Source organism: Thamnophis sirtalis, unplaced genomic scaffold (assembly GCF_051295495.1).
Source record: "Thamnophis sirtalis isolate CommonGarterSnake01/CBP01778 unplaced genomic scaffold, rThaSir2_p1.2 scaffold_3, whole genome shotgun sequence".
In the NCBI taxonomy this organism is placed as follows: domain Eukaryota; kingdom Metazoa; phylum Chordata; class Lepidosauria; order Squamata; family Natricidae; genus Thamnophis; species Thamnophis sirtalis.
In genome coordinates this window covers 28793775-28809221 of record NW_028261383.1, presented here as the reverse complement: position 1 = coordinate 28809221, position 15447 = coordinate 28793775, and positions in this window count along the sequence as shown.

Genomic DNA, 15447 nt, shown 5'->3' with positions numbered 1-15447 from the left:
AATGTTCTTTAAAACATTACCAACGGACAATTATTCAGCTTCTGAATGAACCCATTCAGTGACAGAATTCACCAATGCAGGTTATCCCATAACAAAACTAACTTAGGAACTTTTTCCTGGTACTCCAGTGGAGTCTGCTTTCTGATATCTGAAATCTGTTATCCCATATTTTGCCTTTGAGGATGATATTTCACAACACCTCTACATCATTGAAAACGATTGTCTCATCTCTTCAATCAGCTTTTCACTTGTAAAAACTTGTGATTCATAAGGATAACTTAAGGATGAGGCAAGTACAAGAAGCAACAAATGGAAACTAATCAGGGAGAGAAGCAACGTAAAACTAAGGAGAAATTTCTTAATGAGAACAATTAATCAGCAGAACGACTTGCCTCCAGGTGTTGTGGGTGCTCCATCACTGGAGGTGTTTAAAAAGAAATTGAACAACCATTTGTCTGGAATGGTGTAGGTTTCGTTCTTGAGCAGGCGGGTTGGACTAGAAGACCTCCAAAGTTCCTTCCAATTCTGTTGTTCTATTAACTCTCTCCAAATCTCTTACTCTCTCCTCATAGGCAACTAAGATGTGAAAACTTCCATTCCCAGAATTCCCCAACCAGTCTGGCTTGCTAAGAAATTCTGGGAGTTGATATCCACACATCTTTTATTTATTTATTTACTTTATAATATAAAATACAAAAATACAATAGAAAGCAGTAGGAAAAGGGGGGAGGAAAAGGGAAGGGGAAAGTGTAGGGAAAGAAAAGACATTGACTTCCAACTCTTGTTGGTGCAATAAAATAAGTTAATAGCATCAAAGTGCAGCTTTTTACATAATAGTATAAACTAGCCTTTTCTATAACAAGTAACCAATCCGATCGGTAAATGTCTATGGAGATTCTCAGTCATCCAGATCATGGTTGTCCTAAGGGGCTTTTTTCAAGAGGCAGCTGGGCTTTCTTGGTGTTTTTTTTGAAGATGTTTCACTTCAGGTCTGAGCTGATGGTGCTTCTTGGCTGAGAAGCGAAACATCTTCAAAGAAAAACCAGAAAGTCCAGTTGCCTCTTGAAAAAAGCACCTCTGGGACGGCCTTCTAATCGGTGAAACCCAAAATCAAAGTTTCATTTTTTGTCCACCTCAAGCACAAAGTCCAGAAGTGGTTTCCAAGTAGAAATAAACGTAATTGTGGGTTTTTTTCTTTAATCAAAGCCATCTCTGCTAGATGTCCACACATCTTAAAGTTGCTAAGATGAAGAAACACTTAGAGCACTAGCCTAGAAACCAGAAGACACTCTGAGGTCTAGTCCTGCCTGAGATATGAAAGCCCAGCTGGGCAGTGGTGGTATTCAGCCGGTTCGGACTGGTTCAAGCGAATCGGTAGTGGTGACCTGCGGATAGGTGGGCCTACCCCACCCATCTCCCCCAGCGCTATGCCATCCTATTTAGCCACTTTTTCTAAGCCACAAGCATGTGTGCAAGCCATGCATACAAGCAAAGCACATGGATAGAAGGCCGGGGAAGCGCATTTGGTTCCACCACAAATCCGCGAAACCCTTATCCACGGAGACATAAGCGCGAAGACTAATTTGCGCCGTTCGAAGCGCTAAGGAAAAACGCGACTCTACCGCGATGACATAATCGCGGAGGGCAAATCCACGCATTCCCAAGCACTCAGTACCCTAAACCTAACCCTAAACCTAACCCTAAACCTAACCTTAAACCTAACCCTAAACCTAACCCTAACCCTAACCCTAAACCTAACCCTAAACCTAACCCTAACCCTAACCCTAACCCTAACCCTAACCCTAACCCTAACCCTAACCCTAACCCTAACCCTAACCCTAACCCTAAACCTAAACCTAACCCTAAACCTAACCCTAAACCTAACCCTAACCCTAACCCTAAACCTAACCCTAAACCTAACCCTAACCCTAAACCTAACCCTAAAACAAACCCCTAAACCTAATCCTAACCCTTACCTTAATTGAAATCAGCTTTCTGCCGCGGCACCGTATTAAAGCGCCCTTCTGTTGCCGCGCTGTTGTTGCTGTTATCACCGCTATTTTGACGAGCGCGGTTTTGTCGTGCCACGGCGCATTTGCCCCCACATTGTCAGTGCACGGCAAACCGTTGGTTCAATTATATGAAACCCACCTCTGCAGCTTGGTGACATTGGGCCAATTCCTCTCTCTTAGCCCATGACATAAGGCTCGGGCAAAAAGCCAGTCAATCAATTCCTATCACAACCAATGGTTAAATACGAGGTTGATTTTTTAAAAAAACCCAGTCCTTGTACATGCAGAAAAAGACTAGGAAGAGAAAAAAAATAATTGGGGCAACCTAAAATTACATTTGATTGTTTAGCTTATAGACATTTCTGAGTCACGTTCAAAGCCATAATGAGTTATGGTTTCAAAATCCTTTTTCACACCGGCTGTTCTTAACTCTGGCATCCCCCCATTCTAAATTAGTACATTCGATTTCAATTTCCTCTGACCTTTGCATTTCACTGGGTTAAATTTCATTCAGCCAAAAGACTCAGGGGGAAAGCAGCTGTGGGAAACAGAATGGTTTTACCAGAAGACAGTCAGTCAATCTGTTCCTCCGCCCCCCTCTCTGAAAGGATGAAGCTATTTATATATAATCATCTAGATGTGTTGGAAGAAATGTCCTTTTGGGTTTTGTTTTTTTTTTTTTGTTTTTTTGTTTTTTGCCTTTATTTGTATGCCGCCCTTTTCCCTGGGGGGACTCAGGGCGGCTCACAATTCAGAAGAGGGTGGGGGAGAACACAAACAATGGACAATACAGCATGTTAAAAGAAAACACAACAACAATCGCACAATTCGAGTGGGGCTACAATCTTAACTTGGTTCAGTTCCAAGTGGGGAAAAAGACACTGGATCCATGGAAGTTGCTTGGAAAGAAGGTTTATTGATGGTGGACAGGAACACATGGTTTGAAGCAATGGTGGGTTCCTCTCCCTGTTGCAACCAGTACGCTGTGCACGGGGCCGAGCGTCCTGATCGTGCACACTCCACCGCCCCTGCTGCTCGCACTGTGCACGCATGTGCACTCCACCGCCCCTGCGACACCCAGTGTTTGTCAGAGGTCGCCCAGGCGCCACACACTGTGCATGCGTGCATGCGCAATTGGCCCGGTTGCTTTAAAAATAGATATGGAACATGGGCAGGCAGGTGGGCCAAACAAGCCACTGTACTGGTACAGTGGCTGCTGCTCCCAGCTACTATTGGTATGCCTGTACCAGGCTGTACCAGCTGAAACCCACCACTGGTTTGAAGTCCTGGAGGGAAAAGGGAAGAGATGCTGAGAGTCCCGGGGTTTTATGCCCTCTCTGGGCTTTTGAAGTTGAGCTTGTGTTCTGATTGGTTGTCAGACTCCCATGGGGCCATGCAGGGGCAACTCTGTAGGCTGTCCTGAGTTCCAAGCTTGGTTGAGCCTTGCTGGGTGATGTTGTAATGAAAAGGCTTTGCGATTCCTATTACGGTTCTGCTTGAAGGAGGTAGAGCTTTGTTATGTAGAATAGACTGGCTCAGGCCTTAATGGCCCATTGACAAAGGTGAGGGAGTGGGGGACTGAGTTTCTGCCTCCCTTTTAGGGGAAATATTCTGCCCTTTTAATATTTTCTAAAATATTTAATTTTCCTAGGAGAGGAGTGGATGCTAATTTCCTACACCAGGAAAGAGTTATTGAGGGCAGCTAACTTGCAGCTCAATGAAGGAATCCAAATTGTTAATACCGTGCCGCCCCCAAATTATGAATTTGAAACACCCTAGGAGCTATTGCAAAAGATCTTATTGTCAGAGGTGTCCAAAGCAAACCACTACATTGGAAGGGGGGGGGGAACAGTCAAAATGTGCACCACAATATTATAATGTGGTTGTCGTTCATGTTGTTCACTCCTTGTATAATTGCCTGCAGAATCAATGATGCAAGCACAAAAGAGAAGATTTGCATCACAACATCACAATGGAGTTTTTGTCCCCCTTTTCGTCTCCAAGGGATGTTCCTCTTCATTGCTTGCTTCTTCCTTACCAGAAAAAGTCACAGATTCTTGTAAAGAGCTGTGGGGGTGCAGTGGTTAGAATGCAGCATTGCGGACGAATTCTGCCAACTTCTAGGAGTTCGATCCTCACCAGCTCAAGGTTGACTCAACCTTTCCATCCTTCCGAGGTGGGCAAAATGAGGAGCCAGATTGTGGGGGTGATAGGCTGACTCTGTAAATCACTTAGAGAGGTTCTGTGGAGCAGTATATAAGTCTAAGTGCTATTGCTATTGCTTTGCTGCACTTGACTTGATTCGAATCTAGTATCAGTGCACATGGCAGGAGAACCTGTATTCTCTGGATCCTGCTTATCTCGTGAAAACGTACCAGAGATTGTTATGAATCAAGCATCTGAAAGCAGAACAAGCAGCAGTGGATAGAAGCTAATCAAGGAGAGGACCAACTATAGAATAACAGAGCTGGAAGGGACTTTGGAGGTCTTCTAGTCCAACCCCTTGCTTAGGCAGGAAACCCTACACCACTTCAGACAAATGGTTATCCAACCTCTTCTTTAAAACTTCCATTGTTGGAACATTCACAATCTCTGGAGGCAAGTTGTTCCACTGATTAATTGTGCTACCAGGAAATTTTTCCTTAGTTCTTGGTTGCTTCTCTTCTTGATTAGTTTCCATCTGGGAAGGCCATGTTGCCAGGATGCCAGACCATCACATCCCTAATCAGCTCCTCGTGCTAACTTTTTTTTAAAATAGTCTTTAATGGTTATACATTTTTTTTTAATAAGACATACAAATACAGCATTAAACATACAAACCCTCCCCTCCCCCCGGTAACAGTCATTCACAGCCCATTTTTTTTCTTCCTCATTGTTTAGTCTCTAACCGGCATCTTCTCGTTACAAAATTCAGGGATCTATTACAATACCTACCTTCACTTTTAATTCCCATTGTTAACAACTGCTATTTAACTTTCCCAGTTTTAAGTCCCTGCTGTTCTCCTTGTCGCCCACATATACCATAGGTTCCAGCTAAGATAATGTTCCATTTCTCCTTTGTCCCTCAGCCAACCCGTCATTCTGTCCATTTCTGCACACTCATAAATCTTTTTAATTATGGGATCTTCCGATGGTATGGTAGTAGATTTCCAAAATTGGGCATAGGTTATTCTTGCGACCACAATTATATGTAGGCTCAAATGCCATATAGTTTTACTCATGTTTTCTGGTTTTACGCTTAGTAGAAAAGTCTCGGGTTTCCATTCCATACTTGCCCCGGGAACCACTTTTAGCCAGTTTTGAATCCTTCTCCAGTATTTCGTGGCCTCAATACAGGACCACCAAATATGGTAGAATGTGCCATCGCTTCTTCCACATTTCCAACGAAGTGGAGATAACCCAGGAAACATTTTGGCTAACCTCGTTGGGGGGAAGTGCCATCTATAAATCAGCTCCTCTGTGGTGAGCTGTCTCAAGGAAAGCAATCACACGGGAGACAAAGGAAGCGATACAAAGCGATGCTGCAAAAATTATAACTGTGAAAAACGGTCATAAGTCACTCTTTTTTCAGGGCTATTGTAACTTTGAATGGTCACTTAATGAACTGTTGTAAGTTGAGGACTAGCTGTAGTATAGGTTTCCTGCTTGAGCAGGGGGTTGGACTAGAAGATCTCCCAGGCCTCTTCCAACACTCTGTTATAGTTCCTGAATGAAGAACAAAGGGATGTACCAAGCTGAGCCTTTTGTTGCTTCCCAGGTGTTATCCAGATGTTTACAAGGAGCCACAAATAGTTCATTCCTGCTTTCTTGCCAAGTATTGCAGAGGCATCAGAAAGATATTGACCTGGCCACTCTCCAAGCCTGATAAAGGTCGGTAATTGTGAACCATCTTGAAAGACTGTGGGAGAAGAAAGACTTTGCTGGAGAGGAATTCACTGTCAATTAAATAAAAGGGGTTTATCAGGATGAGGACTCGGCTTCACGCTGCTGGGGAAGCCTAGGTCAGAACATAAAGTTGCCAAGGTTCAGAAATATTGACTTAAGGCAGGGGTGTCCAAACTTGGGAACTTTAAGGCTTGTGGACTTCAATTCCCAGAATTCCCCAGCCGGCTGGCTGGGGAATTCTGGGAGTTGAAGTCCATAAGCCTTAAAGTTCCCAAGTTTGGACACCCCTGACTTAAGGAATGGCTGTGAGCATCTGGCACATCTCAGCAACAACTAAAGGCACAGGCTGGCTTGTTGTGAGCAGCTCAAGTGTGCAAACCAGAGGTGGGTTCCTACCAGTTCGCACCTATTCGGTAGAACCGGTTCGTCAAATCTACCGAACCGGTTAGAAGAGGTTCCACCAGTGGACCCGGAAAGCAGGCCACACCTACAGAAGAGGTTCCAAAATTATTTGAAACCCACCACTGGTCCTTGGATATGATTATTCTACACTATCATGCTCATATTTATAAAACTCAGTGCCTCTGTGAAAGGTAAGGATGACTACTGCGTTTGTGGTGCAATCAGAACATTGTGTGTGTTGACGTTGTTTTAACACAAACCAAAGATGCCTTTTAAAAAACAGGTGTACATCATATTCTTATGCATGCCAGTGCTGTGTGTGAGGTAATTTAAGGTGGTTCTGACAAGTGTCATCAACATCTTCATATCTGATCACATGGGCGGCAAGCCACTCCCATCTGATCACATGGGCGGCAAGCCACTCCCACAAAGGAGGCCACACCCACAGAGTAGGTTCGAACAATTTTTGAAACCCACCACTAGTGCAAACCGTCCGCCCCCAAAACCTTTCAGGTTTGATAATGGCTTCTGATGCATGCACTGCATACTCTCCACCGAATACTTTGTGCGTGTGTGTGTTAGTATGTGTTGAAAGTAGTGGCCGATTTAGCCCAAGAGCCTTTACGTCATCAACCTTGGTAGTTTTCCCTCTGTGAATTGGTTGGTTGGAATTTTCTGTATGCTTCTGAGTTGTTGTCCTTCCACAGCAAGTTGAAACTGTAGGAGAAGCCTTTCACATTGTGCCGGGTTCCACGTTGTGACGCCCTCATTGTGTCACCAATGGTCTTTTGTGAGTCATCAGCCTTGTTTAGCAAACCTTGGCTTAGTTGCCTAGGCGATATGTCAAAAGTTCAATGCATGCTGAAGCCACACTGCTTCTTAATCTATTGCGATGGAGTAGAGAGGATCAGAAAAGTGTTTTTTTCTGAAGAAAGTGTCTGACTTAAACTCTTTATTTGGGGCAAGAGGCCTGCTGGGGTGCACATATGCAAAGAACATGACCCCCCTCTCCATTTAATTCTTCCTGAAGGGGAGAAATGATGGGGTGCAAAAATAATTTTGTAGCAACTAAAACCTGACGAGAGTCCAAAAGTTGGCTTGAAACTCAACATTAAGAAAACTAAAAACATGGCATCCGGCCCTCTCAATTCCTGGCATATAGATGGGGAAGAAATGGAGGTAGTGGCAGATTTTATTTTCCTGGGCTCCAAGATGGGGACTGCAGCCAAGAAATTAAAAGATGCTTGCTCCTGGGGAGGAAAGCTATGGCAAATCTAGACACCATACTAAAAAGCAGAGACATCACCCTGCCAACAAAAGTGCATATAATCAAGGCTATGGTTTTCCCAGTTGCAACGTATGGCTGTGAAAGTTGGACCATAAGAAAGGCTGAGTGCCAAAGAATGGAGGCCTTTGAACTCTGGTGCTGGAGAAGACTCCTGCGAGTCCCTTGGACTGCAAGGGGATCCAACCGGCCAGTCCTAGAGGAGATCAACCCTGACTGCTTTTTAGAAGGCCAGATCCTGAAGATGAAACTCAAATACTTTGGCCACCTAATGAGAAGGAAGGACTCACTGGAGAAGAGCCTAATGCTTGGAAAGATGGAGGGCAAAAGATGGAGGGGACGACAGAGAATGTGGTAGGCCATGTTGCCAGGATGCCAGACCATCACATCTCCAAACAGCTCCTCTAAAGTGAGCTGTCTCAAGGAAAGTGATCACACAGGGGACAAAGGAAGCGATACAAAGGCACGTTGAAAGCCTCCTTCAAGTCCCTGGATGTCGGCACCACCTTCTTGGAAACCTTTGCGCAAGACTGATTGACATGGCACACGCTGATCCACCAAGGCTGCCAGACATGTGGCAGAATATTTCGTGCCTATATAGGTCATACCAGCTACCTGCAGACACATCGTGGGCAGCCCACAACTTGTTAGATGTCAAGGTCCTCTTTGAACACGATAGACGAATATCACAAGTTTCTACCCATTGCTTCTACCCTCAGGTGCCCCGGAGAATAGTTTAACTCTCTCTTCTTTGTGGCAACCCCTGAGATATTGGAACACTGCTATCATGTCTCCCTGATCCTTCTTTTCATTAGCCAGCCACCAGTTTCTTTGTTCAGCACTTTGAATAATCACGAATGAGGATTACTAATAAAATTACTTGCCCTCCTCGTGAACGGCGCGCATCAAGAGTTCCCTACCCTTCGCACTTTGACCTCACTGCAATAATGCTCCAACATTTATGGATGGTGAAGTCTCCCTCAAGTTGAGGTCTGCTCTCCATCACAAGCTGACATTATTTTCATTCAATGTGATGGCAAACCCCTATCCCAAAAACTAGCCGCTTACAGCAAGTCCCTGATCTCCTGCCTCCAGAGAAGCCAAGGACCAAAGTCAGGGGTGGGATGCTATGGGTTTGAGAGAACCTGTAGCTAACGTTATAGCCAGTTCAGAGAACCTCCAAATCTCACCCTGGCTGGCCTCGCCCACCCCACCCTGCCCCTCCCAGGAGTCTCCTGTAGACTACGGCCCACTAATGGGCTGTGAGCAGGGGTGAGCTGCTACGGGTTTGGGAGAACTGTAGCTAACGTTATGGCTGGTTTGGAGAACCTCCAAATCCCTACCCCCGGCTGGCCCTGCCCACCATGCCCCTCCCCTCCCCGGAGCTCCACATGGCCTGTTTTGGATGCAAGGTAAATGCAGGGCCTGCATGGAGGCTTGGGGAGGGGGAAAAATGTGCCTCTTAGAAGGCCTCTGGAGCTAGGGGAAGACAGTTTTCGCCCTCACAGAGGCTCAAGGAAAGCTTCCAGAGCCTGGGGAAGGCAAAAATGGTCCCTCCGCCATAGTGCAGGAGGCCCACTAGGCCACGCCCATGATGACCATGCCCACTCAGCAACCAGGCAGAGAACCCATTGCTGAAATTTTTGAAGCCCACCCTTGACCAAAGTCCCAAGATTACATAGATCTTCTAGAGAACATGGTTCAAAGATACAGTAGCTCAAGCATGTTCGTCTACGCTAGCAGAGAGTCCCCAATACACAAAAGCTTTATAGCTGATAAGGAAACGAGATAACCACAAGGGAGGAAGGGAGGGAGAGAGACAGGAGTCTCATGATAGTGGAAAATCATTGCAGCAATATTCCCAGAAAGGAAGCATAAATTGATCAATAAGTCAAACCAAGGTCCTGATCGTTAAACTGTTGTACAGCTAATGTGTAATTGACACTTTCAAGGCGTGAGTTGCACAGTCTATTAGTCATAACTTGGTACAATATTAAAAATTCCATTCCTAAGAGGTGTGGCTGTGAGTGTGTTATAGAGGAGAGATATGTGTGTGACGTTCATATCACAAAACACAGAGATTATAGCTTTGATTCAACACGAGCACCTATTCCATCTCAAACTTGCAACAATACCGTGCAGGTAGTCCTCGACTTATGACCATAGCTGAGCCCAACATTTACTATCACTAAGCAAGACGGTTGTCAAGTGAGTTTTTGCTCCACTGACAACCTTTTTTGCCACGCCTGTTGAGTGAATCACCGCGGTTGTTAAGTTAGTAATACGGTTGCCAAGTGAAACGAGCTTCCCCTTTGACTTTGTTCGTCAGACGGTCGCAAAAAGTGATCACGTGACTCCAGGTCACTGCAGCCATCATAAACACAGGCCAGTTGCCAAGCATCCAAATTTTGATTACATGATCATGGGGATGCTGCAACGTTGTAAGTAAGTCACTTTTCCTAAGTCACTTTTTTCAGTGCCGTGGTAACTTTGAACAATCCCTAAACCAAGGTTGTCAAACTCGATTTTATTGAGGGCCACATCAGGGTTGTGTTTGACCTCGGGGGCAGGGTAGGCACGGCCAGGTTGGGGGTGGCCAGTTTGACATTACTTGTGTCGGGGGCGTCTGTGGTGGCCCGAGTGCTCGTCCAGCGAAAACGGGCTCCCAAGCTCCATTTTCAGCTGCAAAGGCCGCCTGCCACCCTCTGCCAGTGAAAATGGAGCTGTGCGTGTGTGTGTGTGTGTGCATGTGTGTGTGCACGTGCACCATGCCTGGCTCAGGAATTCTGGGAGTTGAAGTCCACAAGTCATAAAGAGGATGTATTTCCCCACTTCTGTGCTAATGGATCATCTGTGCCATTTTCTTGGCGGCATTATGGATCTGGTTTGCCATTATGTTCTTCTAGAATGCTCTCTTCCAAATATTAACCAATCCTCACCTGTCTTAATTTTCACACCCAGAGTGTAAGAATGATCAAGCAGCCCAGGGGCAAGTTATCCCCTCTCCAAATCCCCTCTCCAAATCCCCTCTCCAAATCCCCTCACCAAATGAGCCAAGGTGGCGCAGTGGTTAAATGCAGCACTGCAGGCTACTGCTAGATCAGCAGGTCAGCGGTTCAAATCTCACCGGCTCAGGGTTGACTCAGCCTTCCATCCTTCCGAGGTGGGTAAAATGAGGACCCAGATTGTTGGGGGCAATATGCTGACTCTCTGTAAACCGCTTAGAGAGGCCTGAAAGGCCTATGAAGCGGTATATAAGTCTACTGCTATTGCTATTGCTATTGCAAATCCCCTCACAAAATCCCCTCACAAAATCCCCTCACAAAATCTCCACACAAAATCTCACCAAATCTCTTCTACTTCTTCTCCATCAGCTTTTGGAGCTTCAAAGAGCTTTTTCCATTAACAAAATAAAAATAAAACCCACAGAAATGTTTTACATTTTATTTGCATTTGCAACTGAGGATCTATCATCTTTATTACAGGTAGTCCCAATTTGAGACCACAGCTGAGCCCCAAAATTCTGTTGCTAAGTGAGTGAGTTTTGTCCCATTTTACATCCTTTTGTCAAGGTTCCAGGTAATACATCCCCTTCAAGAAGAACTCCCAGCCAGCCATATTCCTCAAAGAACATTTTATTGGGACATATCAAATTGACACAGACTTGGTGGAAAATCAGCTCTAAGTTCCCACCGGTTTTGCACCCAATTAAAAGTAAAACTTTGTCACTTCCCCCCCGAGTTTCCGGTCGCGTGGCCCAATCAGCATGTAGTCCAGTTGCTAGGTGACCTCAGTCTCCACCTCTTGAACACCTGCACAAATGACCTGGATTCTCAGAGGAAATAATTTTATTTAGGCTACAACACCCCAGCTATCTCTACACACACACCCCTCCCTAGCCACTTAGCCCCAGGCTGTGTCAGCCTGGAAGCAATGCTAAGAGAAACCTCCTTAGAGGAAAGCTATAAGGAGAAAATGGCCAACTTGCTGCAGTTGTTAAGTGAATCACTGCAGTTGTTCACTTAGTAACAGGGTTGTTAAATGAAGTTGGCTTCCCCATTATCTTTGTTTGTCAGAAGTCGCAAAAGGGAATCACATGACCCAGGGACACTGCAAACCGTCGTAAATATGAGTCAGTGGCCAAGCATCTGGATTTTAATTGCATACCCACGGGGATGCTCAAACATTCTTAAGTGTGAAAAATGGTCCTAAATCACTTTTTTTCAGTGCCATTTTAACTTCAAACAGTCACTAAATGAACTGTTGTAAGTTGAGGATTACTTGTATCTGTATGCCTGTGTTTTAATGAAAGTCTCCCGTTAGTGATTAGGAATCAACGCATTTAAAAAAAAACACCACAAAGGTAACCTTTGAAAAGCACTGATTTTTCTAAAGCCTGAATTTCCATTTTTACATGACAAATACCCTGAATCATAACAAACACACCATGTCCCGAACACAAGATGTACAGTTAATTAGCCAACATATAATTTTTACTATTTCGTGTTTCTGGTAAACATTTCAGATAGATAAGAATTTAATAAGAACAAGTGCAGGGTTTTTCCCATTTCTGTTTTCCCACCAATTTAATTGTCCTTACTACATTGTCCCAAATGAGGAAATGCATTGCCCAAAAAAGAAGACAAAAACATAATTTACAACAGAAGCTTTGCCACATTCATGCAATACATCACGCAGCAAGACAAATGCAAATATTTACAGTACAGCTTCCAAGGTATCCAAATATTGATAAACATTGTAAATCAGTCAGTGTACAGAGAGAGTGCAGCTCTCTTTTTCCTTTTTCCTTTTATCTCTTTCTTTAATATTCACATATAACAATAAATAATAATACAGTGGAATGTTTTGTTCTAAGTATTTAGCATTAAGGTCTAAGATCTAAATGTTTTTCATATTATAAAATAATTTAATGTCATTTGCAACTTTTTATTAATATCCTATTTAACATTATTTACACTACCTAAGCAACTTCATGTTCATTTAAATCTTGGAAATCATGGTTAACACTGATACTATAGATCTTTTTTTCCCTCTCTTCTTTAATGATATGGATTATACAATCATCAGGGTGCTACAATTTCCAGTTTCTAAATATTGCTGTACCTAATTATTATCTGCATTTTATAATGCAATAAAACAATTCACTTGGGGATTAAAGTGGGTCACCCTTTCCTTATATTAGCACAGGTTCATTTAAAACAAGAGAGTCAGTTTGGTGTAGTGGTTAAGGGACCAAGCTAAAAACTGGGAGACAATGAGTTATAGTCCTGTTTTGGGCACAAAGCCAACTAGGTACTTTTAGGACAATCCCTGTCTCTAACATGAGATTTGTTGTAGCTGGCAAAGTCACTAGGAAGGACCACTTGAAGCCATTAATCTACAGTAGAGTAGGGTATGCCATGGAATTTAGGAAAGGCCTTTAGAGATGGGACAAAGGGATGCTGCCTAGGGAATGGTCAGATAAGAAGAGTCGTAGTCCTTAGCTGGATAACAGGCAGAGCAAGAGGTTCAGAATATCAGAGTTGGAAGGGACCTTGGAGGTCTTCTAGTCCAACCCCTTGCTTAGGCAGGAAACCGTATACCATTTCAGACAAATGACTATCCAATCTCTTCTTAAAAACTTCCAGTGTTGGGGCATTCACAACTTCTGGAGGCAAGTTGTTCCACTGATTAATTGTTCAAACTTTAAGGAAACTTGTCCTCAGTTCTAAGTTGCTTCTCTCCTTGATTAGTTTCCACCCATTGCTTCTTTTCCTACCCTCAGTTGCTTTGGAGAAGTTTGACTCCCGCTTCTTTGTGGCAACCCCTGAGATATTGGAACACTGCTATCATGTCTCCCCATGCCCTTCTTTCATTAAACTAGACATACCCAGTTCTTGCAACCGTTCTTCATATGTTTTAGCCTCCAGTCCCCTAATCATCTTTGTTGCTCTTCTCTTCTTCTTCTCAGAAGGTATCCTCCCTAGAATCTTGCAAGTCTGAAAATATAAATCTCCCACCATCTCTTTTACAGCCTGAGAAACTAGTGGGGGGGTCCTTTCTGAGCCTCTTGTTCCACCCACATGAATAGAATAGAATAGAATAGAGTAACAGAGTTGGAAGGGACCTTGGAGGTGTTCTAGTCCAACCCTCTGCTTAGGCGGGAAATCCTATACAATTTGTCTGACAAATACTGTCACGCTTATTTTTATCCTCTGCACCTCTCATTTTGTTGTGAGAATGACTTGACTTGTAACACAGGAAAGTAAAACTCAATTTGGAAAGTAAAAGTCAATTTGGCTCTTCTGATATTCTTTTATGCCTATTGATATACTTGTGAACAATCACTTTGAACTCCATGAAGAATAGCTGGCAAAAAACATAACAAAGATGGCAAAATTGACTTGTCTGATTAAGGAAGGGACCATAACTGCATTTATTAGTGATTGGAAACCCATAGGGACTATTCGCTGAAGAAAGAAAAAAATGAACTTACTTAAATGTGATGATTAGAAAAGGTAGACTATAGAAAGGAAGGGAATTGTGTAAACATAGAGAGAGATGATAAAATATAAATCCCACTTTTTAAACCACTGTTAGGAAGATTGGAAACCATTTCTTTATACAGTACTAGCTAATAACCCGGCGTTGTCTGGGTATTTATTTATAGGGGGAAACGTCCAGACCAAACGTAATTTCTAATATTGGATTTCCTCTCTTACTAGAGGAAGCCCCCTTGTGAAGTACTTTGACGCCGTTACCATGGCAACTCCACTGTGCTGTACAGTAGAAGCCATTTTATGACAGTACAGTAGAAACCATTGTAAGACACAATAGGCTGTATTTTAACAGAACACACACCCGGGGGGGGGGTGTTTAGGGGTGCCTTAAATATTTTTCTCCAGAGGGTACATCATCTGTGTACCAAGTTTGATTGAAATTGCTTGAGGTGTTCCAGAGTTATGCTGGAACACACACACACACACACATACACACACACACACACACATATCTATTTATCTATCTAGATTGTTTCTCTTCTATCTTTTTTTCCTTTTCCTTCTCCACTACCCAGAGAAAGAAGGGGTGCTTTAGAAACATGAAACAGAAACCAATCAATATTTTCTTTCTTATCTATTCACTATTTTTCTTTCTCCTCTAAAAATCCACCTCCTTTCCCTCTTGTTCCTTAAGAAAATTTGCAAAAAGTGAACTCAGGGAGGTCAAGGGGAAATTCTATTTGCCTGGGTGTGTGCCTAACGCAAGCTTGCACGTCTCTGAAATGAAATGCTGGAGGAAGTTTAGGTCCAAAAGTAGGAAGTACAGCCAATACTAGCGAAAAAAGTAGGTGGCTTTGTTGACCAACAAAGGCTGAGATTATTCTCATGCAATGGGGAAGTGAAAGCCTAGCATGTAATGTCCCGGCTGGCTGTTTACGGGCAAGACCTACTGTTTTGAAGTCACTCCAGAGGTGGTGATGACGATTGGGAAATGAAATTCCGTATTTGAGGCCCCGGCCTTGAACTGCCGGGTATCAAGAGGACTGGTAAAATCAAACCAGGCGCAAGAGAGGAAATCTCCCCTCTGATGGTGCAGTGCTGAAGGCACCAAAAATCCCCTTTGCAGGCCTAGTGGGGAATGCAAGGTTCAAGAGACAGCTCAGCCTATAAGCCTATAAGCATCTATCAGCGAGCAAGAGAGAGAAAATTGAGGGTGTGGGGTGGGGTCAAAAAGGTCAGGAGGGGATGGAAACAATGAGCCTGCAGTTTGAAGCCCTTAACTTTTAAAGGATGCATTGCAAGTATCACATCCCTTTAAAAAGAGGTAGGGTTGCAGATAAGGGGCTGTGGTCATCTTTTTTAA